The 19,430-nt window shown below is 34.7% G+C and overlaps 1 protein-coding gene across 5 annotated transcripts in view; it reads right to left on the minus strand.

Moving 5' to 3' along the window:
- The window catches only part of LOC149797154 (uncharacterized), a 110,192-nt gene that overhangs the window by 12,610 nt on the left and 78,152 nt on the right, over positions 1–19,430 (minus strand). The window contains exon 2 of one of the 5 annotated variants that reach the window (XM_089961828.1): positions 6,303–6,399. The exons of 3 other annotated variants lie outside the window; for them this stretch is intronic. The gene's annotated coding sequence lies outside the window, so the exon portion shown is untranslated. Of the gene's footprint in view, positions 1–128; positions 444–6,302; positions 6,400–19,430 lie in introns of those variants that run through there. One more of the 5 variants, XM_089961827.1, reaches the window with a different exon arrangement.

A 19,430-nucleotide genomic window follows, 5' to 3' on the forward strand; every position in this document is an offset into this window, starting at 1 on the left:
AAAAAAAAATTTAAAAACAACTTTCATTCCAACATTAGTATTTGATTTGTTGTAAGTGGATATTTTTCATCATAACTCGGAAGCCTTTTCATATCTATTATCATATTTGATCACATAAAATGTCTTACCTGGATACAATATACAATCTTTGTTCAGCTCCCTTGTGATGTAAAATATATCCATAAAATGATTTATAAACGTTTGTTTCAAACAGCCGTTTGCGATCAGAACGTTATCGGTACAAAATTAAATCGCTTTTATCCCAATCATTTCAGTGTTTATTGTAGGCTGGAGTCTGTTGGTTCTCGGGCTGGCAGTTTTTCGGTAGTGACTGCTCCGCAAAATGTACTAAGACCTTATATAGAATTTAAATAACCTCATTCTTCGTGCAACTGTTGCACCAAAATATACATAGGTAGTACCTGCCATTGAAGCAGAGAAAATATCCATAATGCCCTGAGAGTTCAAATTACATACACAACACCTAGGATAAATATATAAATAGTACATGAGGTATTTGTATTGCTATGTGACTCATCTTATTTACTAGAATAAGCCAGTGACTCAGATCCACCTTTTCACAGATAATGAACTGATCTCAATCACAGTGTATCTATCTACCTTTCTGTATATTTTCTTCCTCCTTCCATATCTATATATATTTTCGGCATACTACCTACATACCGTACTTACCCATACATATATTTATGCATAAATATAGATATATAGATACAGACAGATACCTAGTTTCGATATATAAGACAGACATGTTACCTACCGGGTGAATTCGGTTTAAAACAAACACAGTGATTTTTTGCAATATAGGAGAAATTGCAACTGTCCCAAGTATCATCTCAGTGTTGACAGGTAAGGACAAGTGTAGAATGTAAATGAAGTTTACATGTAGTCAAACGAGGACAAGTATAGAATGTAAATGAAGTTTACATGTAGTCAAACGAGGACGAGTGTAGACTGTAAATGAAGTGCACAATTCAAACCTTGGATCAAAATGAGAAACTTTACAGTGTTACGCATCTAACCCCATTAACCAAATGCACATTACTTCTCAGCTTAACTAAATTCTCTCTCTCTCTCTCTCTCTCTCTCTCTCTCTCTCTCTCTCTCTCTCTCTCCACTTATAAAAAGCAACTAATCTAAATAGATTTTAATTTCGATACTTTTTAGTGTGCATGATTTTAAGAGATTTCCTTTCTTACTAAACATATGTAACATCGTCCGGCACAGTTGGTAACAAAAGTGTTTCTTTATGTCACAACATTACTTCTTTAGGGGGCCCCGAGTGGCCGAGTGGTCTAAAGCACTCTCCGTTACGGAACACTGTCATCTCACCTCTGTCTGCGTGGGTTCGAGTCTAGGATTCGGCCAAAGTGGGTATGTGAGAAAGCTTGCCAGAAGCTTCTAGTGGGTCGGTGGTTTTTCTCGGGGGTTTCCCCGGGTTCTTCCTCCATCTTTAATACTGGCCGCCATGCATAGCCTATCGTGTGCTGAAAAATGGCGTTAAACCCCACAACAACAACAATAACAACATTACCTCTTTAGAATATTAATAGTAAGCTAAAATGTGTGAAAACCATTGATGATCAACACTTTGTTAATGGGGTGACAAAATCGCAATCATCAACACACATGCATGTGGTATTATTGCTGATCTTTTCTTCATAAAATTTAATTTTCTTCCGGAAATTAATTAAGTATTGCGATTTTGTTATTAAATTGTGACACGCATACTGTAAAGATGTTACGTTAAGAACATGCAGGCTTTATCGTCTGTACTTGTTTATATGTACAGTCAACTGCAATCTGCACAGACCCAGATGTGTCGTCACATTATTAGCCGGTAGATCTGGATCGTTGCAGTTTGCTAGGAGTAATCAGCAGTCAGTTTGCAGTTGGACTCGACTTATAAACGGGTATATGCAGTAGTTTAGGTTTACGAAATATTCTTATAATTGTTAAGAGTTCCCTTTTAAAATAAATCTAAAATTCGGAATGATTTTGTCTAAGCTGATATCGACTGAATTGCTGAATGAATCGTGACCACACAAGTGAAAGCATCATCTTTAACTGTTGTTTTGTAGTAATTTGACTGTCTTTCAAAAACAGCGTATATTAGGAGCAACTTTTAGCGACAGTTGTAACATTATTTAGTCATGAAATTGGAACAACAAAATAGTAATAAAAAAGGTCATAGCTTTCAATTGCTCTCTCAGTCTATAATTATTGTACGCGAAGATAGTGAAAATAATTTCACTGTATCCCTATTTGTTTGCGTATCTGAATCTTGCTGGAGGTGGTGGCCTTAATATAATAATCAAAACTCGTCCCTTGCCACAAGCTGAGACTAACGACCTATTTGCACCAAACTTCTAAACCAGATGAACCTATTAATTGGTTTTGTGGCGAGATCTCCAGGTAGTAAGTATCTCTTCGTAATATAAGCGAGAAGAAAAGCCGGCTTAGTAGAAAAGAAATGATTGATCCAAAACTATACTAATCCAAGATGCATTCTTGAAATTAGTCAGTTCATACTAAACACTCTTCAAATGCAAAATCTTACTAGTTTCTGTTTGTTTGTTTGTTTTTGTTTTGTTTTATTTAGTTTTGTTTTGTTTTGTTTTATTTTTTATATTTATTTGTGTTTTGGGTTTTTTGGTTTTTTTGTGTTTTGTTTTGTTTTCTTCTCTAACGCCCAGTGAATTAGAGTTCTCATTCTTGGTCTGAATGTCATTACAATGATACAATAAAGAATAGTTATTCCAATAGTCCAAACGGACTGTGTTGATACATTATGCTCAGTTAATTGAATTGAATGACAATATAACAGAAAACTGTGTACACTATTAAAATAAAACATATTAAGAAAAGAAATCACATGCAGATGCAGATCAATGCGAATTAAATCAGCGGGATATTTTAAAATATTTCCATAGGGAGATAGAGATATCAACATTCTTGAGGGTGTTAATATTAGGATAAAAACAGGTTTTATGTTATTCATGTTAAAGCAACGGCCGGTCAAAAATATTTACAAGATATTTGGTTATAGGAAGTTATATTTTTATTGAAAGCTCTATAAATGAAAGTGGCTAAATTATTCCGAATTTTAGCATTCTAGTCATTGTTTGCTCTTTCTGTGAAATATTAATTTGTATGTTTGACTAATAGATATTTATCCAATAAGTATCTAAGAATAAATTATATTTATTTTCAAGGTGAGTTACAAAGATAACCAAGTCTATCAAGAATTGGTTAATCGGTCTCCTAAATTTACTTGCTTCAAACTTTCGAGTCTGTGAAAGGACATTCTAGATTTAGCATCTGCATTTCTATATTTCAAAAAATAGTTGCTATCAATATAAAACAAATATTCTTAGGATGGTCCAATGAATTTTGCATAAATTGTCAGATATCCTCGATTTAAAACAAAACAAAGCAAATATATGTCAGCGTTACCTATCCCTTGATTAATCCAAACTTCATAGCTTTACCTATATATGCCCAGTTTACCGTACTTTGCATAGCTTCTAAATCGTTCACACACACACACACACACACACGCGCGCGCGCGCGCACACACACACACACACACACACTGTCTAATATATTAAATCAACACTTCAAATTGTAATAGAATCTATTTAATGTCATTGGCATACGCTCTAACTCCCCATAAATGAAATCATTTTGATTTGTCCTCTTCAGCCCAAATATCTTTTTTGGCAAAATGTAAGTGCACTCCGTCAGCGCATTTAAAAGGAATAAATCTCCAAACATGACAACAATAATTTAAGATAGGTTTAATCAGTTGGTCATAAAGATTCATGACACTGCTTGTGTTTAATGATGTCAATTTATAAATGTTCTTTTCAGGTTAAAATATGGGTTTTTTAATTGCTTTTATTGCCAATGTTCTGTGCTTCGGTCAAGCACGTCATGACAAATCAAAGACGATATGTAAACTTATTTACATTTTTTAATTTTTCATCATAGAAAATAAATTCCATATTTCTAGGTAAAGTACCACCTTTATTAAATATAGTACTTTTTGTATTTGATGTGTTGACCACAAATTTCTTTTAAATAATATAAACCGAAAAGATGTTAAAGTCATTTTCGTATAAAATAATATAAAGGCGTAACCTGCCAACATTGATACTGTCAATACAATGCATGCCAAATTCGTCGTCTAAATTACTTCAAATACTGTAAAAAGAAGTGGTAATAAACAGTTACCTTGCCGTAAACAAAGAATACAAGAGAATTTATAACTTCACATACTATCATTTTTAACTCTAGACTTTACATCGTGTTGATTATATCAAGCCTATTTCCCCTTAAACCAACTTGTATTGCTCTATACCATACTTTATCCCTAATTATGTAGTCAAATTCTTCTGAGAAATGAATATAAGCACAAAATAGTTTTACCCAAATTAAGAATATGTGAGATTATTCCATGTAACATTCAAATATTGTACTCGTGTTGTTTGTTCTTCTAAATTCTACTTGTACTTGAATAAGGACATGATAGTTTTCTGCCCAGTTGTTAAGTCTATTATTAAATATAAGTGCGAATAATTTACCTGTGCAATTTAGAAGTGTTATACCTCCATAATTATTAACATCATTTATATACCCCTTTTGATGCAACCGTATAACTAGATTTTCAGACCATATTTCTGGAAAGTGACCACTTTTAAATGAAGCATTAAATAAATTACAAAATTTATTTTAAAATGTACCTTTACCACAGTAAATAAACTCATTAGTAATCATATCTGGACCAGCATTGAGGCTGAAGGGAAATATATTTATTTAGTTCATTAAATATGACTTTAAACTCTCCTTTATATATCTTTCATGAAAGTGTGACACATCTTTATCTGATATCAAAAGCTGACAGTAAGAACTGTTTTCATCTTTAAAGTGTTTTTCAAAAGTATCCATTGTACGATTAGATTATTAAAAATAGAAGAAACTGTAGGGATAAATATGATGCTCTGAAAACATCAAATTTGAAAGAGCGAAAATTAATGATTTTCTATACCCTTTCGCTCTTTCAAATTTGATGCTTTCAGATCATCATATTTATCCCTACAGTTTCTTATATTTTTAAAGTCTAATCGTACACTCGTCATTTACTGTCACCGCTTCTGTGGCCTAGTGGTTAGAGCGTCCGCCTCGGATGAGGGAGGTCGCGGGTTTGATCCCCGACCGATTTATGCCAAAGACTTTTTTAAAAAATGGTACTAACAGCTGCCTCGCTTGGCGTTCAGCATTACGAGGTTGGTGTTAAGACTGGTCGGCCTGGTGTCAGGATAATGTGACTATGTGGGACATCATGCTTCATGTCTGTGGCATGATGCCCCAGTGCTAGACATCACTATAAACTGCCACATTGCAGACATCGTAGCGATATGACTGAAACATTGCTAAAGCTACGTTATAAATCCAAATCCCATCACATCACATCATTTTTTTTTGTCTTACTTCTGGTGTTTTTATATCTTGATAATGGCTCAAGTTTCTCATAAATATTGCCTTTATTGTCTTCAGTTATCTCATTAAACCAATGATTATATATTTTTCATCATGTTTTTATGGCATTATGTTGAGATATTTTTAATACGTTTCAATAGTGGCAAACAAACATCGTGAACAATAGCAGGTGGAGCCGACAACCAACTTTCCATTATGCTAGCAATAGCATTCTCAATTTTTGTGAATAATCCTTATCTGTTCGATTACAGAATCATAAAATTAATTTTGATTTATATCCATTCTTAAACTCTGATTGCCGAACAAATTTACCCTCTATTTTATTATTTTATAAATATTGCTTCAACATCATTAACACGGTGATCTTAAAAATATTAGGCTAACTGAACATCAAACAATTGGAAACTATTGAAAAGGGTCTGATAAGCAAAACCATAATCTAGTAAATTACATCCACCGTGTCCAACATACCTATACTGCCAAATGCTCTTATAATTGCTTACCTAAGTTGTTGCTGATGGGTTTAACGCCATTTTTCAACACACGATAGGCTATACGTCAGTATTAATGGTGGAGGAAGAAACTGGGAAAAACCCCCGAAAGACCACCGACCCACGAGAAGCTTACCATAGTAAATGCATTACTATTATCACATGCATATTAATATAACCAGTATCAATACGATACACACATTATTATACAGCAGGGACCTACTTAAAAATGCTCATCTTTAGCATTGCAAACTGAGTAATCACAATACACGAATATTAGACACTGAATACCTTAATCCTTTCAGTTAAGGCTGCTTCGTCGTGCTTTTAGGAAACTGTCATATCTTAAGGAATCTTCAGAGTGGGATCTTCGGAATGGAACTTTCAACTGACCGAAGTAATAAAAAGGCTAATTATATACCCATGAACACGATCTAAAACTATACCAATTTAAAACGGGCGCATTACATCAGACACGAGACATAATTTAGCGCCGAAATGTCAAACACAATTGACCTCACACCGTTTTGACGTGTAATTTAGATTTTATAGAAACAGGGGGTCAGATGTGGGTCGTGATGTTCCACAGGACGTAAAGAGAGAAGTAGTAATTACATTTTTTAGTTATGGACGTTTCTGCTTTATCATCGTATAAACATAGACATTCCCTGGGTATCTGCTGAATGAAATCAGTTGAGCTTACAATATATTACTTTTATTTTTGATATTATTCTAATTTTAATGAAACATTTGGCTGATCTTTTATATTTTTACTTCTTGAATTCATCGCTCCAGTGGCCTAGTGGTTAGAGCGTCCGCCTCGGATGCGGGAGGTTCGATCCCCAGCCGAGTAATACCATAGACGTACAAAAATGGTACTAACAGCTGCCTCGCATGGCGCTCAGCATTAAAAGGTTAGTGTTAGGACCGGTTGGCCTGGTGTCAGGATAATGTGACTGGGTGGGACATCATGCTACATGTCTGCGGCATGATGCCCCAGTGCTAGACATCGCTATAAACTACCACACTACAGGCATCGTAGCGATATGACTGAAAAATGGTGAACCTACGTTAAAAATCTAAGTCACACACACACACACACACACACACACACACACACACACACACACACACTTCTTACATTCAAGAATTATATATGCCTGTACTTTGTTTTATACACTCAGCTTACCAATTACACGTGTATTAACCTGTTGCTGAATTATGAAGAAAAAGGTCGGCACTGAAATGCAGTGAAACCTGAAGCTTACTAGTAGATTTTTCTCAGCCCTAAAGCGTAATATCCACGTGCTTAATCGCAATGCGCCCGTCAAATCATGATACAGACCAACGAGAATGACCAAGTGGATACATATTTGAGTGGACAGTTTATAAGAACCTAATCCACTCGATAAACAGGCGTTGTTATGTCCATCAAATGTGCATTGTTTGGAGAAATTACCTTTTTCACAACCAACATTCACAGAGCAATCCTGAACAAATTTTAAAACTTAACTTAAAAAGTGATTAAGTTTCTCACGTCTACCTTCATCGTTTACCCAGGAACGATGACTTATCTTTGAAATCTCGAAGCGAAGATAATATTTTCTACATAGTCATCTGAGGAGACCCCAAAAGGTTGTATTCTATCTTTGTCAGCGAATCGATGACATTCCCATTCTAATACAATATCTTAGAGAAATTAATTTATTTTATGTATTTTATTTACTTATTCACACTTTGTCAGAGTCTAGATATGGCAACGGTACCAGAATAAACACTAGCTGACAAGTCAATAAACTCCAGCTGTGTTCCAAATGCTGCCAGTCAACAGTTTTTTCTTAATTTAAAATTTCAATACACAGATAGCCAATCTTGTCCCAGGAAAGGTGAGGTCCGCTACATTACTGAACTTGTCGTACATAGTCTGATTAAAAGGACCTTTGCTGCACTGATAGTCACACACACACACACACACACACACACACACACACCACTCTTACAAATTAAATAGCATCTTGCTATTGTAGTAACATTATCCCAATTCGAATGGTGTCAAACAAAATAAAATCATTCTACCTCGTTCATGTATTATGATTATTCTCAATACTTCACAAAATGACAAGATTAAGCTAGACTAGATAGCTAGAAACGCATTACACACAAAAAATGCTTACAAACTAATCCAGACACCTATCCTATATACCCATTACACGCATCTTCTTCATAGTTTCCAACTTTAGAGTCAAGAATGCAATGTATAAAATGTATGCATTTTTCTTCTTTGTGTGCGTGCTGTACCATTTCTTGTCTTGCGTGTGCAGTACTTTTTTATTTCATTACTATACGATAAGATAAGAATTCTTTATTTCAGACTACAAAGTCCATACCTCTAAATTAAAATATTATTATAAAGTAAAAACATTGTAAAGATAATAGAACATAAATATCATACATACAAGTATACAGATACATCTACACAATCAACTGCGCCCTGCATTGTTAAGAATGAAATTAAGTGGCACATAATTTGTTCCATCTACTAATAATATGAGAACTTAAATGAATGTCATAATTCCAAAGAAATTTCAATATACAGTTCTTACTATTAGATATTCTTGTCATCATTGAGAATACATACTTTCTCATTACTTCATCAAAACTGAATTCATTATAATTTACAAACATGTTGGAGGCACTGTTCCACCTAGGATGACCTAATAGAAAACGAAGACTATTATTATAAACTATTATTATAACTAATGAATAGTTTTCTTTTCATACATTCCTTAAGGTTTGTCCACATAGGAGCACAATACATAGTGCAGCAATAAGATTTCAATAATCTAATTTTAATATTCAATGTACACACACACACGCACACTATTTAAATGACCGAGTCCAATGGAAATGTGGTGTTTGTGTGTGTGTGAGAGAGAGAGAGAGAGAGAGAGAGATTGAGATTCGGAATTTTAAAGTAGCTTTAACAATTTTTTCAGTTAAATCGCTACGATGTCTGCAGTGTGGCAGTTTATAGTGATGACTAGCACTGGGGCATCATGCTGCAGACATGTGGTATGATGTCCCACCCAGTCACATTATCCTAACACCAGACCGACCAGTCCTAACACTAACCTCTTAATGCTGAGCGCCAAGCGAGGCAGATGTTATTACCAATATTATGTCTTTGGTATGATTTGGCCAGGGATCGAACCCACGACCTCCCGCATCCGAGGCGGACGCTCTAACCACTAGGCCACCGGAGCGATCGAAAATGTGGAATAAAAAGAAAAATGAACATCAACAATAGGTTTGTTGATAGACTTTTTCTCTTATTTATATTCTACTCTGTTTAGGCTGTATCTGGTAATAATGTTTGCTTCTACATGAATTGGAACATTACACAACCTCGCTCGAAGCATTCAGTTCATGTAGACCCATGTGTTTCTTAGATACTGTTCCATCCCAAGCCAATATCATCTTCACTGTGGTAACTGTGGCTGACTGACTACTACTACTAATACTGCTACTGCTGCTACTACTACTACTACTACTAATAATAATAATAACAATAATATTATTATTAACAACAACAATAATAATAATAATAATAATAATAATAATAATAATAATAATTGCCAGTGTTACATGATTAATCACGACCGAATGCTATATTGTCAAAATGCTCTCATTTCACTCGATTGCTCTTCTGCAGACCCGAGTCCTACAATTTAGCACCGAAAATTAAAACATTGAGCTTGTTGTGACGGGTTAAGTGCGCCGTTAAAATTCTATAGAAATGTGATTGCTGAACTGACCTGCAACGCCCTGCAGGAAGGCAAGAGATAAGTATGTATGTGCTATTACAGTATTTCTATCTCGTTGGTTCTATATTAGTATCTTTAAGATTTCATTTTAACAGTAATTAATCAAACAGTTGTTCTACGAAATGTGTTATTATAATATATGTACTGTCATCCTTCCCGTTTTCGTCAACAACCAGTTCTCGTCATGATTGTCCAATAACATACACTTTGCGATTTAAATTACATCGGAGTTATTTTATCCTTTAGTGGCCTTCAACGTAAGTCTGAAGCGACACAAGCAAAACCAACGTTTAAACACGCTTATTCCAACCATGGACCTGAATGGCAATTAATTCAACTCTTCGCGAGGGAAAACACGTACTCACTGATTATTGTTTTGCTACACGTAAATTTCACATACGGCTAAGCAAATCTGAGAATTTAATTATCGATAAATTATGCGTAAACTGCATTTAGTCTTTTGTTCTGAGATTCGCCTGTTTGTGAAAACCTTTGACTGCCACTGATGTAAATTGCAATGTTGTTTTTAGATCGACATATATTAACGCGATTATTCGCCACAAAGTCATGAGGAACAGATATGTAAAAGGAAATGCGCCTACTTATATGAAACAAATAGCTTAATTAAATATATTATATTAAAATTGCGTCGTGAAACTTGCTGGTCTCTCTTCGAATAATGCTATCGTTAGTCAAGGCAGGATCTTCACTATAGAAACATTTAGACAGTATATTTTATAGATAAAGATTAAAACTTACTTTTAGATTTAAGTGTTGAAAATAAAATTAAATGATGACTTTTAAAGTGCAATAATGTCTGAATTATTGACACGAACTGGAAGGACACCAGAAATTAATATGTTCTCACTTTTTATTCATAACTTTGAAGTTTTTTCTCTCAATATTTTTGCTCAAGCACTTAAATGTAGACTTTTAACAGGATAATCTTGGATTCCATCATTATTGTGACTCGTACTTAGTTTGTTCTTTTACTTTTTTAACCTGTGATACTATTATATATATATATATATATATATATATATATATATATATATATATATATATATATATATATATATATATATACACAAACACGCACCTGGAGTCAAGTTGTAGAGAAAGGTCATTGCGGAATGTATTTAAAGTCTGAACTTAATCACAGATTTCACGGCACGAAATTATAATGCCAACGTGCTCAATCGCAGCGTGACATTCAAATTACTATTTAAGCCGACCAGAACGACCTGACCATTAACCTTTAAGTAAAATATTCACAAGGGTCACTCGAGAAATACGTATTAGAAGTCCATACATCTTGTGTATGTGATATGCATGAATCATACCGTTATACTGATTATTTGTTGTTTTTGTTTGTTTATTTGTTTGATCTGTGTGTGTGTGTGTGTGTGTGTGTGTGTGTCTTTGGGGGTTGGGGGTTTTCTTTTCTTTTCTTTCTTATTTATGTTGTTTTACTTTCGCAAGATAGCAGTTTGGGCGGTGAACAGTATCTAATCTAGAATTTGCATATGATTTCATTCAAAATCGATTTTCATGTAAATACGTGCTAAATAACCATGAATATAGCTTGTCCTTATCTACAGCATTTCCATGGCGCGGAAGTACATGTCTTTACTTGTGTAAGTAGAGAAGAATCGGTATTTGCTATTCACGCGTTCTCAGACAATATCATGCTTAGCTGGGGTAAATATTAATTCACATTGTAGCGATGATGACACTTTTTCATTGAACACATAAATCCAAGTAGCTAAACAAAATCATCTTGTTTCACACATTGCTCGAGGCTTGCAGATACAAGACACACGATGATCCTCATATGTGTGTTTACAAACAGCGAGCTCGGTCACCTAACCATACAGTCAATGGTTTAGAACAGATTTGTCCAACTATATGTGGCCCGAGAAAAGTACTTTTTTTTAGGGGGGGGGGGGGCATGTGGCCCGCGGCGTCGAAGTTGTTGGATCACACTGGTTTAGAATATGACGGAAGTTACTCGATATGTCAACTAAGGCAATCTGATTAAAATCAGATCTCCACTGTCCTGCGTGAAGATCGGACATTGACGTCTTAGGAGTCATGTTCTGGTGATTTTTGAATTAACCAGTGGAAATGCAACTTCAGAAATCTGAAAGTAAATCAAATCGTTCGGCACACATTGATACTCTTCAGCCACACTCCACAATCTCGCAAACGCTAAGACATAAGACTTCATCTAATTGGCTAATGTTAAAATATCCATTTATGCGATTCTAATTTGTCCAAATAACCACATGAAATTCTAGCACAGTATTGTCTTAGTGACTGGCTGCGATCTTGGGAATTTTTCTTTAAGGGGGCGCTCACCAGTTATTATGTACTTTTGAGAGTGTGGTGTATGTAAGGTGAAGCTGTTTGCATTTGAAACATACACAGTGGAGAGAATGTTGGCATATCTCTATGAATCTTTGATATAATGTGGCTGACATTCCTATGGATATTGAACGTGTGGAAATTGTATATGATCTAAAACACTTATCTAAAACGACTGCTCCATTGTGCTTAAAAAAGTCACACACACACACACACACACACCACCACCACCACCACACACACACACACAATACTGTAGCCTAGTGTTCCAAATCAAGGGTCGCAAAGTTGGACATAATTCAACTCGTTTCATGCTTTTGATATTAAATTATTCTCTCTCTCTCTCTCTCTCTCTCTCACACACACACACACACACACACACACACACACACACACGTTTGCTAAGGCCCAAATATAAAGTCATGTATAAGCCATAATCTACTGTCTTGGAAATATCTATGTGACCATGTGTTTGATGTCTAAGGATTACTGCAGGCTACTGTCAAACACTTACGCAATGTTACCGTGACCAGCCAGAGACCGGAAGCTTGAGCTGGCAACTGTTCGCATCATTTGACAAAGGCTTTCCGTGTCACACTTAAATGTTACAGCTTAGTCCTCATATCAGAGGGAAGCCTTCGGGCCGAGAACGAGGCTAGACAGTGAGTTTGGATTGGTTCACGGCCATATCCGATCAAATATTGAGATAAAGTGCGTGATTACACATCGACGCAAATGATACCTTCCGAATCTTTAGAATAAGTCAGTTTCGCCTAGACCGATTGCTAAACAATAGGGTTACTTCAAAAGGGAAAAGATGTTTAACGCAAAGGTAAAAATGTAACCTATGACCACTGTCTGGGGATACCAGACAGTGAAAAGAGGAGTCCGAGTTATAACTATGGCAAAGGAGGATACGAAAAAACTGCTAACTTTTTCTATGTGCTAGGATTTAGATTGAAATCATGGTACAAAGATGGCGAATTAGAACATGCCTGCCCTAGGTGCAGGAACAAAGACGCTCCCCGAAAGACTGCAAAACTCCCATGGCACCACAAACCTATGCAGATGTAGTAGAAGCAAAACAAAATAACATTAAAGCAGAGGATGGGTCAAATTTAGATCAAGGGGAGGACGAACAACCACAGGCGGGAAATTTGGAAAATCCAATTGACACCCCTAATACAAGTCGGTCACTCAATGACCGGAACTAACGTTGATACTACAGGAATTTACAGGGCTCAAATCCAAAGTGGTGACATAACAGGGCTGTTGGGGTGGGTGGGTAAAGACCTAGAATGGGAGGATTTTACCAGGCCCCAAAAACCTACCAAGCTCACACTTAGCGACAACAGAGTAGACATCCTAACTGTAAGTCCATACTATCTCATATACTATCTCCTAGATATGGATGATGATGATGGAGACTCATCAGACAAAGAGGAGACAAGAACCAAAATAGAGAAGGGACCGGTAGATTTGATAGGGATAAAACCCCTAACTTCAACACCGGTAAACAAGAAAAACAGGAAACTTACACCCTCCACACTGAGCTCCTCCCAAGACTATGAGTTGAGCCATCAAGGATCAAGGGCAGTAACAAAACAAAATTAACAGTAATCCCGCCAGTCAAAACAATGATTATACCCAGAAAAACAAAAAAGAACAAACAAGCAGGGGACGCTGAAATTGACAAAATTGACACTAACAAAAACAATGACAACGTCAAGAACAAAGAAAACAACATGGACATGGAAATGGACGACGGAAATGAGACGGAAAACGACATGGACAAGAAAGACAGGAAGGACGGATATGATCTAGAAAAAGAAACAGACTCAGATATTAAAGAAATCACAGATAAAAAATTCAAAAATCACAAAAAGAGGCCCTGGAGACAACTAGCATATACATATTAAATTTAAGCTAAACAACTAATTTATCCATTAAATACAAAAAAAAAAGAAAAAAAAAAAGACAGTGATGCGTCAAACTGGTGTAAGGAACAAACTTCCGAATAAGGACGATAAATACCTACGGGATAGATAAATCGAAATTAGAAAAATTAACCAAAGAAACGAACGTTGATGAATTGATGTTACAAGAAATACACAATGGACTCACATCAGAACTAAAACAGATTCTTGAAGAAAATCACAACTCAGTAGTAATTAGTAATGACTAGATTAATGATGATAAAATGGGGGGGGGGGCAATAATTTAAAAAAACAAAAGGGGAGTGAGTTGGGAAAGATATGGGGGGGGTGTTAAAGGTAGATTAATACATATTACGATTAAAAACTGGCATATTATGCACGTATACATTCCGGCAAACAGAGGGGAAAAAAAACAGCTCTTTTTCGAAAACTTACACAAATATTTACAAAATTTCTCAATGGAAAACCTAATTTTAGGAGGAGACTTTAACTGGATAGAAGACGAAGTAGACAGTACAACCAGAGTAAAAGATTAACACCAGGAGACATACTATTTAGAAATGAAATGACTAAATAATAAAGATCATAACTTACACGATATATATATATATATATATATATATATATATATATATATATATATATATATATATATATATATATATATATATATATATATATATATATATATATATATATATATATATATATATTTGAATCTGCTAAGAAAAGAGTATACATATGAGTACAAAATAGGGCAATCCGGTAGGACTGATCGATATTACGGGTCACACTACAATGAACAAATATATATAAAGGTAGAAATAACAAGCTTTAAACTGTCAGACCACAAAATGGTAATAATAGAATTAAAAATTAAAGACAGAAATAAATGGGGACCTGGACCATGGTAATTAAACAACAAGATTTTAAGTGATTCGGATTTCATGAAGACAATAAAAGAAATGCTAGCAAACTTTACAAATGAAGAAAATATAAATATTATAGAGGAATGGGATAACTTAAAATAAAAGAAAAGAAATTCAACACTCAAATATGAGAAGGGTAAAACTAAATAAGGTAAGAAACGAAATGAAACTGGATTTAAATAAACTGATAAACGAATAACAACAAAAAAATACTTACAAAAAGGATGAAAGAAATAGAAGAGGAAGAGAGTTAGGGAATGATAATCAGAGCGGGAAAATTAACACAAATATAAAAAAAGCTCAGTGACTTTACAAAAGAAGAGAACTAAGAAAGGGAGGGAAATTTTTTATAGAAAAAAATTAAAATAACGTAACATATACTGAAAAAGAAGAAATTTTAAATAAAATTTGCACACATTACAAGGCGTTATACATGACACAAAATATTAACATTGTCACAATTGACAACTACGTCAAAAAAGTAAGATTTCAGATGATTTCAACAGAACACATGGACCTGTGTGATTATGTCATCTCAGAAGAAGAAATCAAAAAGAATACTGCAACGCTCACGAAAGGAAAACACTAGGAAAAGTTGGACTCACCGTGGAATTCTATCAAAACTACCACGGTGAATCAATGCCGATCCTCAACGCATTATCTACCATCTTTTTAAGTAAAAAATTACATGTCCAAATCAATGAGAGAAGGACTAATTACAATAATTTATAAAGGGAAGGAAGAGAGAAGATATAAAAATTGGAGACCTATTTCTCTCCTCAATACCGACTAGAACATTTTAAGCAGAATTCTAACAAGTCTAGTGAAAAGTGAACTGGGGAGAATAATAAATGTTAATCAAACCTGCGGGGAATAAGGGAGGAATGTACAAAGTATCATTTTAAACATAAGAACACTATTAAATTACTTAAATGAAACAGGAACGAAAGTTATATATATATATATATATATATATATATATATATATATATATATATATATATATATATATATATATATATATATATATATATATTAAACCGATGTATCCCTTAGACTACCACAAAAGCTCTTTGTCATCTGTTCAATCATAGGCTGGTGTGTTTCATTTTTTATGGTGGTGGAGAGGCGAGATCTAGAATTAAGCTATAATCATTGAATGATAAATGCTAGCAAGCCATCTATTAAAGTGCAATTTAAATTGAAATATATTAGGATATATCTAAAAGAATGCTATGTTTTGAAAACAATAACCTACTTGAATTTAATTTTGAAGCTCACATTGGTATCTAATGTATATTTTTCATTAGTCTGTAATGCGATATCAGAGTAAAGACAGACATCATTCTAACCCTTCAGTTCTTGTTAAAGAAAGGACCCGTTGAGAGAGGGGATCTACCATCGTGGTTATTTATTCGTTTCATGGGTAATTATGTCTTTTCCAGAGGAACAATAGCTACTGTAAACCAATCAAATAATTATATAGCTACATCCAGACTGTCCTCATTACCCATCTCCGTATATGGAAAGGAAAGATGCATTAATATATATATATATATATATATATATATATATATATATATATATATATATATATATATATATATATATATATATATATATATATATAGAGAGAGAGAGAGAGAGAGAGAGAGAGAGAGAGAGAGAGAGAGAGAGTAATGCCTTTATTCCATTTTTATATTGTGTTTGTGTTGCAAAAATTAGAGATATTAATTGGCAAGACCTCCTACATAAGACTTTACCATCAGCATGAAAATATGATTTGGAATATGCAGCAATATGACACTAGAGATACAACTATTAAATTATGTACGTAAAAGAACAACTGAGCTTTAATTAAAACTCAGGAAATGTCTAAGAGTGTTAGAACTATAATCTTATTTCTGCAATTTTAGTCGAAATTTATCAAGTTTGAAACAGTTGACTGCAGAACACAAATGCGTTTTTTAAACCTATTATTTATTATTTTCTTCTTCTTGGTAAAAAAGACCGTATGGGTTATTATCTTAATGGCTGGCAAGACCCTTAGCAAAATACAAGAGGATATTCAGTGTATTTTATCGTTCTCTCCTTTTATGAAATAATACCAATTTTACAACTGAGAGTCTGTCTCAGTATGGTGCATTAGATGCCACACATGTCGCAGAATAAATTCTGTAAATAAATCTCAGTTATGGAGTATTAGGAAAGCCAAACATAATCGCGCGATAAATAATGTATCTAAAGCCAGATGGTATTGATAAGATTGCATAGAATCCAGTCCTGAACTGCTAAATGCTCGGTCTATGGTATCGCTTACTAAGATATGTGCGTGTTCAACAGACTTTCTTTTTAATTTTACTTTACAAATATTGATAGAATGTGTCTGCCTTATTTTCCTGCATTGTACACAACAAAAAATATCCATGACGTCTTCCATGGGATTTTTTTTAATAACTGGCAAACATGACCATACATGTTCAAGAAAAAAAAGAAGAGAAAAATAGGTAATTTTTTTTCGGGGTTGGGGAACAGATTAAATATATTGAAGTTTTTGCAAATGTGATTTTATTTTTATGGAACAAGAGATGAAAGACCAATATTTTGGGTAAATAATGCAAAGTCAACCCCTGGAAGAACCTCATCTTTCGATCACCATTATTAAACTTGTCATAACCTGAGAATCGTAACAAATCCAGTTAAAACAGCATTCATATGTTTCTTTAGCGTGCTTCACGCGGCATTGCATTAACTGTCATGCCATGTTCGTCTTAGTCTTGCAATCCATAATATATACGGCACTCACGCTTGATCTCTTTACATGTCTCTAATTTCAAACCGATTGCTAGTAGATGGGTGGGTGATAAGGGGAATTACTTGCCATCGTTTTTGATGTAACTAGCTAGTCGAGAAGAACCTGCCCTAGTAGGTTCGGTATGGTGGTTCATTTTAAACTTTATGAATTCATATAAAGAGAAGATGCGATGTCCGAGGCATCCGAATGAACGTAAGATACATTTCTCTACATCATCCAGTAGTACGTATTTAATTAATATTTCATTACGTGATAAATACGACTCCATTTGGGCTCATTTCAAATGAAATTTTATGAGACTCGTAAAATAATTTAAAACTTTTGTTCGCCACGGCTTTCAAATCAAGCAAAACTGCTTCGACTGATTTCATAAGGTTCGTTTGAAGTGGGAGATCGTGAATGATCGGTGTATTCTGCTAACGTCATTGAAAATGAACAGCCAGTGAATGGAAAGAGAGTAAGACAATATAATGTAACCAATCTCTTCTTTGTAATGTTATGTGCTTGCTAAAATTCCTCATTGGGTATTATTGGAACGGTACACTTTAACAGAATCTTACATATCGGCTGTTTAAATTTTATTTGCGTTTGCGTGTGTATACGTAATGTAAATTTGTATAGCATATAGGGAGTATTTTCGCGAACGTACACATTTGCGATATTGTTCGAAAATAGGAAATTGTATCTTTGGTAGGTTATATTTTTAGCGATTGTGGATCTTGATAGCTCACACTGTTTAAGACAGTAAATTTTTATGGGATTCATTTTCGTTTGCAGTCTCGCGCCGGGACCGCCTAATCACCTAAGTTCTCCAAATTAAAAAAATCCAGCTTTACTTTTTATGTCACTACCACGTTTCTTTACCTTCATTTTTTCGTGATATTTCTATGCATGTGTTTCACTGTTTTTCTGCTAATTAAATAAACATTAACTTACGAACATGAGGGGGCCCCGAGTGGCCGAGTGGTCTAGAGCGCTCACCGTTCCGGATCACTGCCATCTCACCTCTGTCTGCGTGTGTTCGAGTCCAAGGCTCGGCTAGCGTGGGTACGTGGGAAAGCCTGCCAGTAGCTTCTCGTGTGTCGGTGGTTCTTCCCTGGGTTTTCCAGGGTTCTTCCTCCACCAGTTATACTGGCCGCCATGTATGGCCTATCTTGTGCTGAAAAATGGCGTTAAACCCTAGAGCAACAACAACAACAACGAACATGAGACTGACTAGTCCAATAATAACAAAATTGTATACGTTTGCGTTGTTCAGGAGATTGAAAAGGGCGTATGTCTTCAAACAATAACAGATTAGTAGGTGAAACTGAAAAGCAATTTTTTATACTTCAATTACATGTATATCTCCTGATTTAAAATGTTTAATACACGTTAAATGGTATGAATAGTTACTAACAATTCAGTTCTAAACGACCCGATACTTACAGGTGTGGCTTAGCTAGAAATGCACAAAGCGTGATTAATTCATCCTGTTGGTGATTGGTGATGAAAAAATGGACATACGTTAATCCACCTTCTTAGGTAAACATTACGCGTCTAGAAGC

The sequence above is a fragment of the Sinohyriopsis cumingii genome, chromosome 6 (genome assembly GCF_028554795.1).
Source record: "Sinohyriopsis cumingii isolate HCF-2022 chromosome 6, ASM2855479v2, whole genome shotgun sequence".
Classification (NCBI taxonomy): Eukaryota; Metazoa; Mollusca; class Bivalvia; order Unionida; family Unionidae; genus Sinohyriopsis; species Sinohyriopsis cumingii.